The following is an 11,154-nucleotide window of genomic DNA, read 5'->3' on the forward strand; positions in this document are numbered from 1 at the left end:
AAGTGGGGGTGGGCACCAAAGCTGAAATAACGATGCTTGTGTCTCATTTCACAGAAATTACTAATAAAAATGAGTGTTTAAAGTGAAAACCAGTGCCCCCTACCCCCCCCTCCCGTAAAAAAATTTTGAGAAATTCCATGCTGTGGAGTATGGCTCGATATAACATCAATACAAACGTAAAAAAAATTAAAATGAGAATTTGGTGCTTGTGCTTAGACGCGCACTTAGGATATCGTACAGTTTAGAGATGCATGTTTGATTACGCCCGCCGAGCAACGCACTGCTTGTGCCTCGCTGTTCAGGTACTGCGCATTCAGCTTTCTTGACTTGTGAGCTTACGTCGGATAACCTTGTTTGACATGGGATAGAGATAAATGAGAATAAGCAACAAAGTTTGAGGGCACCACAATTCCATGCAAGAGCGCGGGTCAGCTAAGGTACGTGAGAACTCCTGCGCTCCTCTAGGCATTAAGCATGTCCATTGTCAAAGGATTACTGCACATCTGAAAGCGCAGAACTCTTATTTGCAGCAGTGAATGAGCACGGCAGATACGTGCTTCTACTTTGCAGAGAGGCCTGCAGTGCATGAGCACTGGCCATGGGCAATTTCAGGCCCCGTAAAAATACCTCGCCGCCGCACTACGATCTTGTGTGGGTCCAAGTTTACGCCGAACGTCTGGACGCACAAAGCAGCTACATCCATTTTGTCGTCAAATTTGTCCTTCACACCAACCAAAATAAAGTGGTCAGTGCCAAGAACTCGCTCGCCTTCCACAAAACATCGCGAATTAATGTCGCAATCCAGGAAACGCAGTATATTTCTTGTAGCAATGATCTGCGCGCCAACCTCACTGCACCCGCCATTATTTTCAGTGTTGCCTAACCGCGCAGCGCCCTGTAGATTTCATTTTAGGTGCGAATATGTATCATACTCCCCTTTCCTGCAACAGCCTCAGATGTGAGGCTAACAGTATCCTCAAATAAGGGATTAATTTCTCATAGCATATCGGCTACAGCTGTTGGTTCTCTTATCCACACTTGTCTCTCCTCATTTCTTTTGGACTACCCCATAACTTTTTTCCATAATGTGTTAGGGCGTCTTCAATTTTTTCTTCTTAGTTTCTTGGTTGTTCTGTAGATTCTCACCCAAAATTTCTAACCTAGAAAAATATTGTTGTGGTACAATCTTTGGTAATTGGTTTGACTTATATCTCGGTTTTAACGTCCCGAAACCACCATATGATTATGAAAGATGCTGTAGTGGAGGGCTCCGGAAATTTCGACCACCTGGGGTTCTTTAACGTGCGCCCATATCCGAACACACGGGCTTACAGCATTTTCGCCTCCAACGAAAATGCAGCCGCTGCCGCCAGGATTTGATCCTACAGCCTGCGAGTCAACAGTTGAATACTTTAGCCACTCGACCACCACGGCGGGGCTACAAGTTTTGTACAAATGACAGTAAGTAGTTACCAGTTGAAGGGGGGAAAGCGTGTGCATAGCTCCTAAATCATTATGTACAAGATTTACCTCAATTGTATAAAATCCGCTACTAATATTTGGCATACACAGATGTACTTTGCTAGCCCTTTGTTGTTGAGTTACATGAATTCGTGACATACCCAAAAACTTCGAGCAAGCAAGTCACATTATATGTGTTGGCTTTGATGCCACTCTCAAGTTGTCACGGGGAACATAGCTTTCAGCATGAAAAGTCTAGACCTCTAGACTCTTGACGTATTGTCTAAGGTATCTTATGCTAGAGCGAATCGTTTTCAGGTGACATCGGAGAGCACAAAGCATGGGCAACGGCTCTTACTTCTTTCTTTTTCGCCTGGGTAACGCACAGTCTATTTTGAATTTTTTCGTTTATTTTGTGTGTAGGCACCCAAGAAGTGGGCACGGGCGTTTCATTTAGTTCTGAAGTAGCTTTTTTGTTGCAAGGTCCTCGCTTATGTGGCATTTAGCGAATTTGCGACATACACAAAAGTTCGCATTAAAATTGCATTTAAGAAAATTTAACTGCGGATTTATTTATTGGTTCTAAATAAAAGCTAGAAAAAGAGTGTTTTTTGTTTAGGAAGTTTCATAATTCAGGCTTTCTTTCGCTACTAATTCAAGATTCTGGTTGTCTATTAGCTCCGAAAAGCTGGGGTCACGCCACCTGATTGGAGGCCTGAGTGACGTCACAGCAAAGACACTTCGATGCCCGCTGCAGTAGCCGCGGCACGACTAAATAACATGTGCTCGCTTCAAGCGCTGTTTCGCATTTCGCGTTCGCTTTTTGAGGCAAAGCTCTTTAGGGTGTGGGTCATTCTCTTGTCGGTTTGTATGCAGTATGTATGTACCATTTCAAGTTTTTAAATTGCTCACTAGAAGGCATTTAGTGTATATGTCCTTCTAAAGTATATGTTGAAGCAAGTATTTAGACAACATCAGAATACCAAGCCAAAAGGAACATTGGTGAAGAAGAAAGTGAAGAAAACTAAGAGGGCCATGTGAAAGATTGGCATGCTCAAGAAATATTCACTGGGGACTACCGAACTTTCAAGCAAGAAATTGCAGAATAAAAGATCTACGACAATTCTCAGTGTAGGTATTTGTTCTTTGAGGCCAGAACGGGAGTATTGGGGACCAAGACGCACCAAGCCAAATACGAAGGCACAAACACGTTATGTAGTGCGTGCGGAGAAGAGGAGAAAACGGCGGAACACTTGATAATATTCTGTAAAGTGCTTCACCGTAAGGTTCAATAAAATGGCGCAAAACTTTTCAAAGCATTGGCGTTTAAGGACAGTGAAGGCAAAATACACTTTAAACGGGTAGAAATAACCAGGAAGAGGCAAACCAATTGGTGGCTACAATCAAGGCACGAGTTAAATTCAATCCTTAAACACTTAGTGATAGTACTTAATTTTATGGCTAGGTGGCGTGAGCCACTGCCCGATCTAAAGGGCACAGCCAGATACATTCATTCATCCATCCTTCAAAATAATAGCATTGAGTGGCGTTAGTGGTTTTCGTATAGCTGATAAATAAAAGGAAGAAAGCTCGCATCGACGACGATAGTACATCAACCTTTAACTTCATTGATGAGGAAATTGACTGTGACGACACGCCGTTCACCTTCGTGACAGACAAGAAGAAACGACCGGAGGGAATTCCAGTGGTCTTTCGACCATCATAGGAAGACGACAACTTCTGGCAAGTGAATCCAAATCGCACTGCGTCAAAAACTGTCTCAACGGCCAAGGAAAAGTTCAGTAATTTCGAGTGAACAGAAATGGGAGCTTTTCTGTCAACGTTTCTTCTGTTTCGTCGACAAAGCATCTCCTATCGATAAGCCAAGTGATTGGATTGAGAGTCAAGCCTCATATTCCAGCATCTTATACGGGAAATGTTGGCAAGATACGGCATGTCCCACTTCAATACTCAGAGGAGCAACTGATTGATTTCCCGAAGGATTTTGGTGTGACATCTGCCCGCCGTCAGACACGCTTCAAACAACGAAATGGTGCAATAGAATCTCACCCTCTGAGAGCTGTTATTCTGACCTTCAGACGAGACAGGCCAATGCCAGAAAGAGTAGGTGTGGGCTTCACAAGTCACTTTGTTGAAGAATACCTGGGTCTGGTCCTTAGGTGTTACAACTGCCAGAGATTTGGTAATTTAGCGAAGAACTATCACAGTCCACACCGCTGCAAGATATGCTCAGAAAACCAGTTAGTGATTACGCATCTGTACCTTTGGCTTATATGATCCTAACGATGGTATTCACAGCTCTTCGTGCAATTCGCAGTGCTCTTCCACAGGCAAGCAACCTACCGGAGGTAAGAGCATTACTCTCAATAGAGCACCTAGTGCTCCCACAAACTCGATCAGCTTCATGGCAGGCTTACTATAAATAATGGCTATAACAATGTTTTCATATATCAATGGAATGCTGACAGCCTTCGTAATAAGTCCGCTGATCTTCTTAAACTCCTTCCTGAACATAGCTTCCCGGTATTTTGTATACAGGAAGCAGGTGTGTGAGATGATTTCCGAATGTCCAACTACGTGATATATAAGTAGTCGCACAGAGCTGGAAAAAAGCAGAGGGATGCTATGTGTTAGAAAACACCTGCCATCATATTTAATACAGTCAAGTGGCTCAGATATACCAGAGTTTGTGGCCTGAAAAATATCCTTTAGAAATCAAAGTGTCACTGTGATAAGCCTTTTTCTACAATCTTCTAGCAAAATATCTTCAGACAGCCTAGTTAATTTGTTTAAAATTACGGACTTATGTGTGCTGGTTTGTGGAGACTTTAGCTCATAATGTAATCTGGGGCAGTGAACATACTGACTCTCGTAGAAATGTTGTCGGATGTGCTACTGAGAAATGCAATTTGACAGTGCTAAATAATACCTCTCCAACGTTTATCAGAGGCTACTGTTTCTTTAGTTGTATAGATGTTGCTCCAGTTGTATAGATTTAGAGCTAAATGTCGTAGCCTACGTGACCTTCTTGAGGGTTGTGAATGGTCAATAGATATCGAAACGCATGGCAGTGATCACTTCCCAATTTCGGTAAAACATAGACTTATGAGAAGTGCAAGGACTCCCCGCTGCTCAAAATATACCAACTGGCAACATTGTCGTCATTGCATAACAAGTGCATTAGGCGAAAAACCAAACTTAGAAACTTTTACTACTGAGCGACTCCTACAACATTAGCAGCAAGCAAGTCATAGTGCCAAATAAGTGTACTGCAGTGGACAGGGAATACGAACACATAAGTGCAATTGGAAAACGAGCAGAACAGGTTTACCGTCGCAGTGGGAAACTTGAGGACTAGAAGATGGCACAGGAAGCTCACGCAAATCACACCGTCGCTTACAGAAATTAGGTAGCAGGTGATGGCGACAATACTGCTCATCGTTTAGCGCTTTCACTCCTGTGCCTAGAATATGGTTGACCGTCCGATAACTCAGTAGTCCTGTTACGCAGAGCCACTCTTTTCGAGCTCTTGCCATAGCCTGAACACTCCATCAACAAATTGCGCTGAAGAATTCAGGCGGGAACTAACGAGACCAGGAATCACAACTACATGGCCACAATTTGCAAGTTACGCAGCACGTGCCACTCGAAAGGTGCGAGCATGTTTTATGTCGCAACACCCTCAACTAGGTCGCGATTTTAGCGTAGACGAACTTAAGCGTGCCCCTGAGTTTTCGTGCAAGAACAGCTGCGGGACCAGATATCGTTCATTAACTATATCTGGTTCTGCAGCTAATTCCGAGTTATTCCAGTTATAAAACCAAGAAAGACGACTTTATATCTTGAATCATTCCGCCCAGTCAGTCTCACAAGCTGTAATTGTAAATCGATGCAGAGATTGGTATACAGTAGACTTCAATGGTGGTGTGAGCATTTAAAAGTGTAGTCAGACTATATGACAAGTTTCCGTCAAAGGCGTTGCACAATGGATGCAATATTACACATTGTCACATGTGTTTAGTACGAATGCATGTGTGGAAACATCACAATAGCAGTATTTCTCGACATTCAGAAAGCATTCGACTCAGTTAGTCACACTCGCGTGCTGGCGGGGATAATAGAATTTGTACTATGGGGTCGATCGCTGCGATGTATTTCAAATTTCTTGAGTCATAGGAAAATATACATGGAAACAACTCAACGACGAAATAATTATCATTCCGTCACATAGGGCGTCCCACAAGGGAGTGTTCTAAGTCCACTCCTCTGCAACTGTGTTATGGTGGCGTTTCGGGGAAAGCTACAAAGTGGTATGAAGTATTCACTTTGCGCAGATGACACCTGCATATGGGCCCCAGCACCAGATATATGCGGAGTTCAAGCAGTGCTGCGACGTGGTCTTGAGGTAGTCAACAAATTTTTTTAAGAACAGAGGCATGAGTCTCTCGTACGCGAAAACAGCGGTATTACCTTTCACTAGATGGCATATGAACAACTTGAAACTCACACTGGATGGGCAGATGTTGACATTGGTGAAACAACATAAAATTCTTGGCGTTACCCTTGATAGACACTTGTCATGGGCGTCGCACATCCGCGGACTGAAAAAGAGGGCAATATGGTAATTAACGTACTACGTCGAGTAGCTGGCACAGCATGGGGGCATCAGCCTCTTCTCTACTGCAAGGGCGTAACGCACTAATAAAAAACAGATTGCATATTCTGCACCGATTCTCCAGGATTTATCAAAAACTACAGAGGAGCGCCTTGAAAGATTAGTGGCAAGGGGGTTAAGGATATGCATAGGAGTCCTACAGGCAAGATCGAGTTCTCTCGTAATCACCGAAGCTCGTCATCTGCCGTTCTCCGTAACACGAGCTGTCAAAACCTGTCGCCATGTTTTACGTATTACACCTCAACGCGACACGTATTCATTGAACCTCGCACTTACAGAAATAAATAAATGTAAGCCCCACAAAATCACCCAGGAACGTACAGCATTACTACCAAGGTATGAGATCAACAGCATAAATATAATTTTCCTCCTTAGACGCTGCCAAGACCGAAATACAGTTGTCGGTTGAGGGAACGATATCTAAAAAGGACATGTTCGTGACAGTTTCGCAGCAGCTGGCACTATTTCACATTTATTCTTTATATATATTCACGTGTATAGAGATGTTTCATGCATATCAAACTCCTCCTCTTCACTTTTTGTCATTCCATACTTGGCAATAGAGCAGACATATCAATTATGTCGAGTGACGTCTTCCACTGTTGCGGAGATGTTTGCAATTTGGTCGGCGCTATGCTTCATAACAACCGAAATAGAGGCACCAAATTGGTCATTTTGAGCGATTCGCAGGCTGCTCTAGCGTCGCTGCAAAGTGATACAAAAGTCTTTCAGAACGCTTCCCTCTTATAAGACACCTTAAAAGAACACGCAAAAGCAAGAAAAATGAACCACTTGATCGCGTTTCAAGGATTCCAGGCCACTGCAGCATTCCAGGAAACACTGCAGTGGACGCCGCGGCCAATAGGGCTCCCAATAACGAAGGGAGATTTGTTCTGCCGATTTCACATGCTGAAATGCGACTGCTCCTCGGAGAAATAACTTTTAGCGTCACCAAAGACAGTCAGTCAGTCAGTCAATGAACTTTATTTACAAATTGTCCTGAGGAGCCGATTCCCCTCAAGAGGGAGGGTCGGCTGCGGGCTGCACCCACGTGGGGACAGGAAGAGCGAGCCCCTCCGCCAAATTGCGGGCCCTCTGGACAGCCCGGATTTGGACCTCTCGGTCCGAGCTGGTAATTGCCGTCCTACAGGCAGCTTCTGTGCTGAGAGGCTCGCCATCGCGCAGCGCCGCGCATTGCCAGAGCATGTGGGGTAACGTGCAACGTCTCTCTTCGCACTGAGGGCATTGCAGCTTTATGCTGTCGATAAACTTGCTGTACACTAAAGGCGACGGGTAAGTACCCGTTTGCAGCATTCTTAAAGTGACTGACTGGGCCCTAGAGAGTTGCGGGTGCGGGAGCGGAAAGCTACGCCTGGCCAATTGATAATTTTTGCAAATTTCGTTAAAGGTGAGGAGCGAATCAAGCTGCCGAATGCCATCCCCAAAATTAGATGCCGATTGCCCGTCACGGTGGGACAGTTCGCGTGCTCGGGCACGGGCAAGCTCATTGGCATTGGGGATAACAGGGTGGACATCCTTGCCCATGTGGGCAGGAAACCAGGTGATGTGGCCGTCGATTTCCGTGCAATGTGGTCTTTTGGTAAGAAGATGGGCCGCCTGCTCACAGACTGACCCGGTCATGAACGCTCGTGCAGCAGCTCGAGAATCAGTGAAAATGCGCGTGCGCATGGGAATCGCCACGGCCATTGCTATAGCAGCCTGCTCTGCCCTAGCCGGCGTGGTATCTCGAAGAGATGCTGCTGTGATGATTTTACCGTGAAGGTCAGTGACCACAGCCACGAAATTGGTTGTGCCGGGATACTGTGCTGCGTCAACGAACGCCACAAGTTCAGGGGTGGCAGCGGCGGAACTGAGGAGCGACCTAGCCCTAGCGGCCCGGCGGCCGACATTGTAGAGAGGGTGAACATTTCTAGGAATTTGTGAGACCGTAATCTGCTCCATCAATTTGGGTGGAAGCTGTATCTTTTTGTCTGCTACCATAGTTGGTTCGCAGCCCAGAAATTCCAGGATGCGTCTCCCAGCTTTGAAAGAGGACAGTCGTGCAGCTTGTGCTGTTTGTTGCGCTTCTGCAATCTCACTAAATGTATTATGCATACCAACAGCCTTGAGCTTTTCCTCATTTGTGTTGTTTGGAAGGCCCAAGACCCTCTTAAGCCACTTTCGAATAATCGCATCCAGTTTTCCTTGTTCTTTCCTTTCCCACCTATGCGCTGCGGCAATGTAATTAATGTGACTCATAAGAAAGGCATGGAAAAGCCTCATGAGGTTGGCCTCACAAAGCCCTCCACGCCTGTTAGACACCCGAAGTATAAGCTTGACCATGCTCTCCGCCTTTGCCGCAATACGAGTCAGAGAATGCGAGTTACTTCCGTGCTCCTCCAAGAACATGCCTAATATCCGAATTTTATCGACACGGGGGATGGCCTGCCCTGACCATGTGTGAATTTCGATCCTGATCTCTTCCGGCGGAAATGGAATAGTGGTGAACTTGCGTTTCTCCGGCTGTGTGTACACGAGGAGCTCCGACTTGGCGGTCGACAAGTGCAGCCCCGTGCTATCCAAAAACTCCTCCGTGCACCTGAGGGCCTGCTGGAGGGACTCCTCAACGTCTCCGTCCCTACCCCCAGTGCACCATATAGTAATATCGTCCGCATACAGCGCATGTCCGATGCGGTCGATACGAGAGAGTTCGAGCGAGAGTTTCCTCATCGCGATATTAAAAATTAGCGGCGAAATGACCGATCCTTGAGGGGTTCCCCTAGGTCCAAGGTGAAATTCCTTGGAGCAGAGGTCCCCGAGCCGAATGGTGGCAACGCGATCCCTGAGAAAAGAGCGGACGAACCCGTAAAAGCGGGCCCCCAATCCCAACTCAGAGATCGAATCCAGTATGTGAGGATGTGAGATATTATCGAAAGCTTTCTCCAGATCGAGTGCAAGAATCCCTCGGACATCTCTGGTGTCTATGTCGAGAATTTGATGTTTAATCATTTTCATAACGTCCTGCGTAGAGAGCACGGGACGAAAGCCAATGAGATTGAAAGGGAAGAGCTCGTTTTGTTCAATGTGATGGGAGATTCGGTTAAGGATTGCATGTTCCGCGACCTTACCCACGCAAGACGTGAGCGAGATCGGTCGGAGCGTGCCGAACCCGAGAGGTTTACCAGGCTTGGGAATGAGGACGACAGGGGCCCTTCGCCACTCCTTCGGCACCTGCCCCGACTCCCAAACCCGGTTGACCCCGTCAGTTAGCAGCTCAATGGATCTATCGTCCAGATTTTTAAGTAGCCTGTTAGTGATACCATCCGGCCCGGGAGCCGATTTTCTATTGAGATCAAAAAGGACCGCCCTGATCTCTGCCGTGTTGAAGGGGGAGTCCAGCTCCGCATCCTCCAGACCAGAGAAATCCGGGTAGTCTGCATCCGTGGTAGCCCCCAGGGGGAGGTACCTATCCGCCAGCTGTTGTAAGATTTGATCATTGGAGAGCCCAGCAGACCTCTCCTTGTGAATGAGCCGATCAACAGTGTGTTTCTGATTAGCTTTAGTTTGCTTATCTCCCAGGAGGTGCTTGAGAATGTTCCATTTCGCCCCTGACCGCATCTGCCCATCGACAGCGTTACAGACCTCATCTTATTGTTGTCTGGCCAGGGTTTGGCTGTACGATTCAATCTCCTGTTTGAGCAGAGCAATTTTCTTTCTGAGCCGCCTGTTGAGTCGCTGCGTACGCCATCTGTTAAGTAAGGAGTTTTTGGCTTCAAGGAGCCTCGCTAGGCGGCTGTCCATGCGTTCCGTTTTAAGATCCGTCTCCACCGCCTTAGTGGCATCTTTAACATCTGCCTTAAGACGCTCAAGTAGCTGGCCAAGGTCATCGTACTCTTTTTCATCGCTTTGTCTGAGTTCCCGAAAGGCATCCCAATCAACAATTTTGAAAACCCGCGGCGGCGGTGCTTTAACATTGAGGGAGATAGACGCGATGAAATGGTCACTCCCCAAGTTCTCATGCAAGTTCTGCCAGAAAGGGCACTCGACGTTCCTGACAAAAGCCAAGTCCGGCGTGGCGTCCCTTGCTACAGAATTGCCGAGACGTGTGGGAAAGTTGTGGTCAGTAACTAGTAACATATTAAAATTGGTAGTATGCTGCAGAAGCGCCCGCCCCTTAGCCGTATTATTGATATAGCCCCATGTCTGATGTTGCGCATTGAAGTCGCCAGCAACTGTCAACGGAGCCGAGCCCGCGATTTTGGAGGCTTTGCAGAGAAGCGCATTAAAAGTCTCCCGAGTATCAGATGGTGAGCTATAAACGTTGAGAATGAATAGGTGCTCCTTAAGCCGAGAGTTTGGGATTAACTCAATGAGTATGTGTTCCACCTTTAGGTCTGGACGTACATCGCGAACCTCAAAGGAGAACTCTTTGGATATGAGGGTGGCGACCCCGCGTTTTCCTTCCCCCCAGCAGGCCACGGAGCGATAACCCCGGAGGGCCACCTCTCCTTTAAGGGTCTCCTGGAGGAGTATTACGGCTGGCTTATTCTCCTGTGAGCTGACGAACTGCTGCAAGACTGCCTTCATCCTGTGGAAGCTCGCGCAATTCCATTGCCAAATGACAAATATTTCATTTGGCTTCGCCATGATTGCTACTTAGGTTTTGCTCCACCACCACCACCCTTGCAGAAAGGGACTGGATGACAGAGCTGACACCAGCGATGGCCTCCTTAATTTCATGGACCATCCCCATAATTTCCTGTTGAAAGTCACTGAACTCCTTCTCGATATCTACCGGAGGGTCAGCGGCTTTTCGCTTACCGCCTCTAGGTTGTGCCTCGGCCTGCTGCACTTTCACCGCCCCTTCCGGCGTGCGTTCGCGCTGCCTAAGCTCCTCAACTAATGCTTTTATCTCCTGAAGCTCACTCCTCAGAGTTGCATTCTCACGCTCTAGCTGCTGTATTCTAGCCGTAGCTTGCTCTGGCAACTGGCGCTGC

Source organism: Rhipicephalus microplus, chromosome 2 (assembly GCF_043290135.1).
Source record: "Rhipicephalus microplus isolate Deutch F79 chromosome 2, USDA_Rmic, whole genome shotgun sequence".
In the NCBI taxonomy this organism is placed as follows: Eukaryota; Metazoa; Arthropoda; class Arachnida; order Ixodida; family Ixodidae; genus Rhipicephalus; species Rhipicephalus microplus.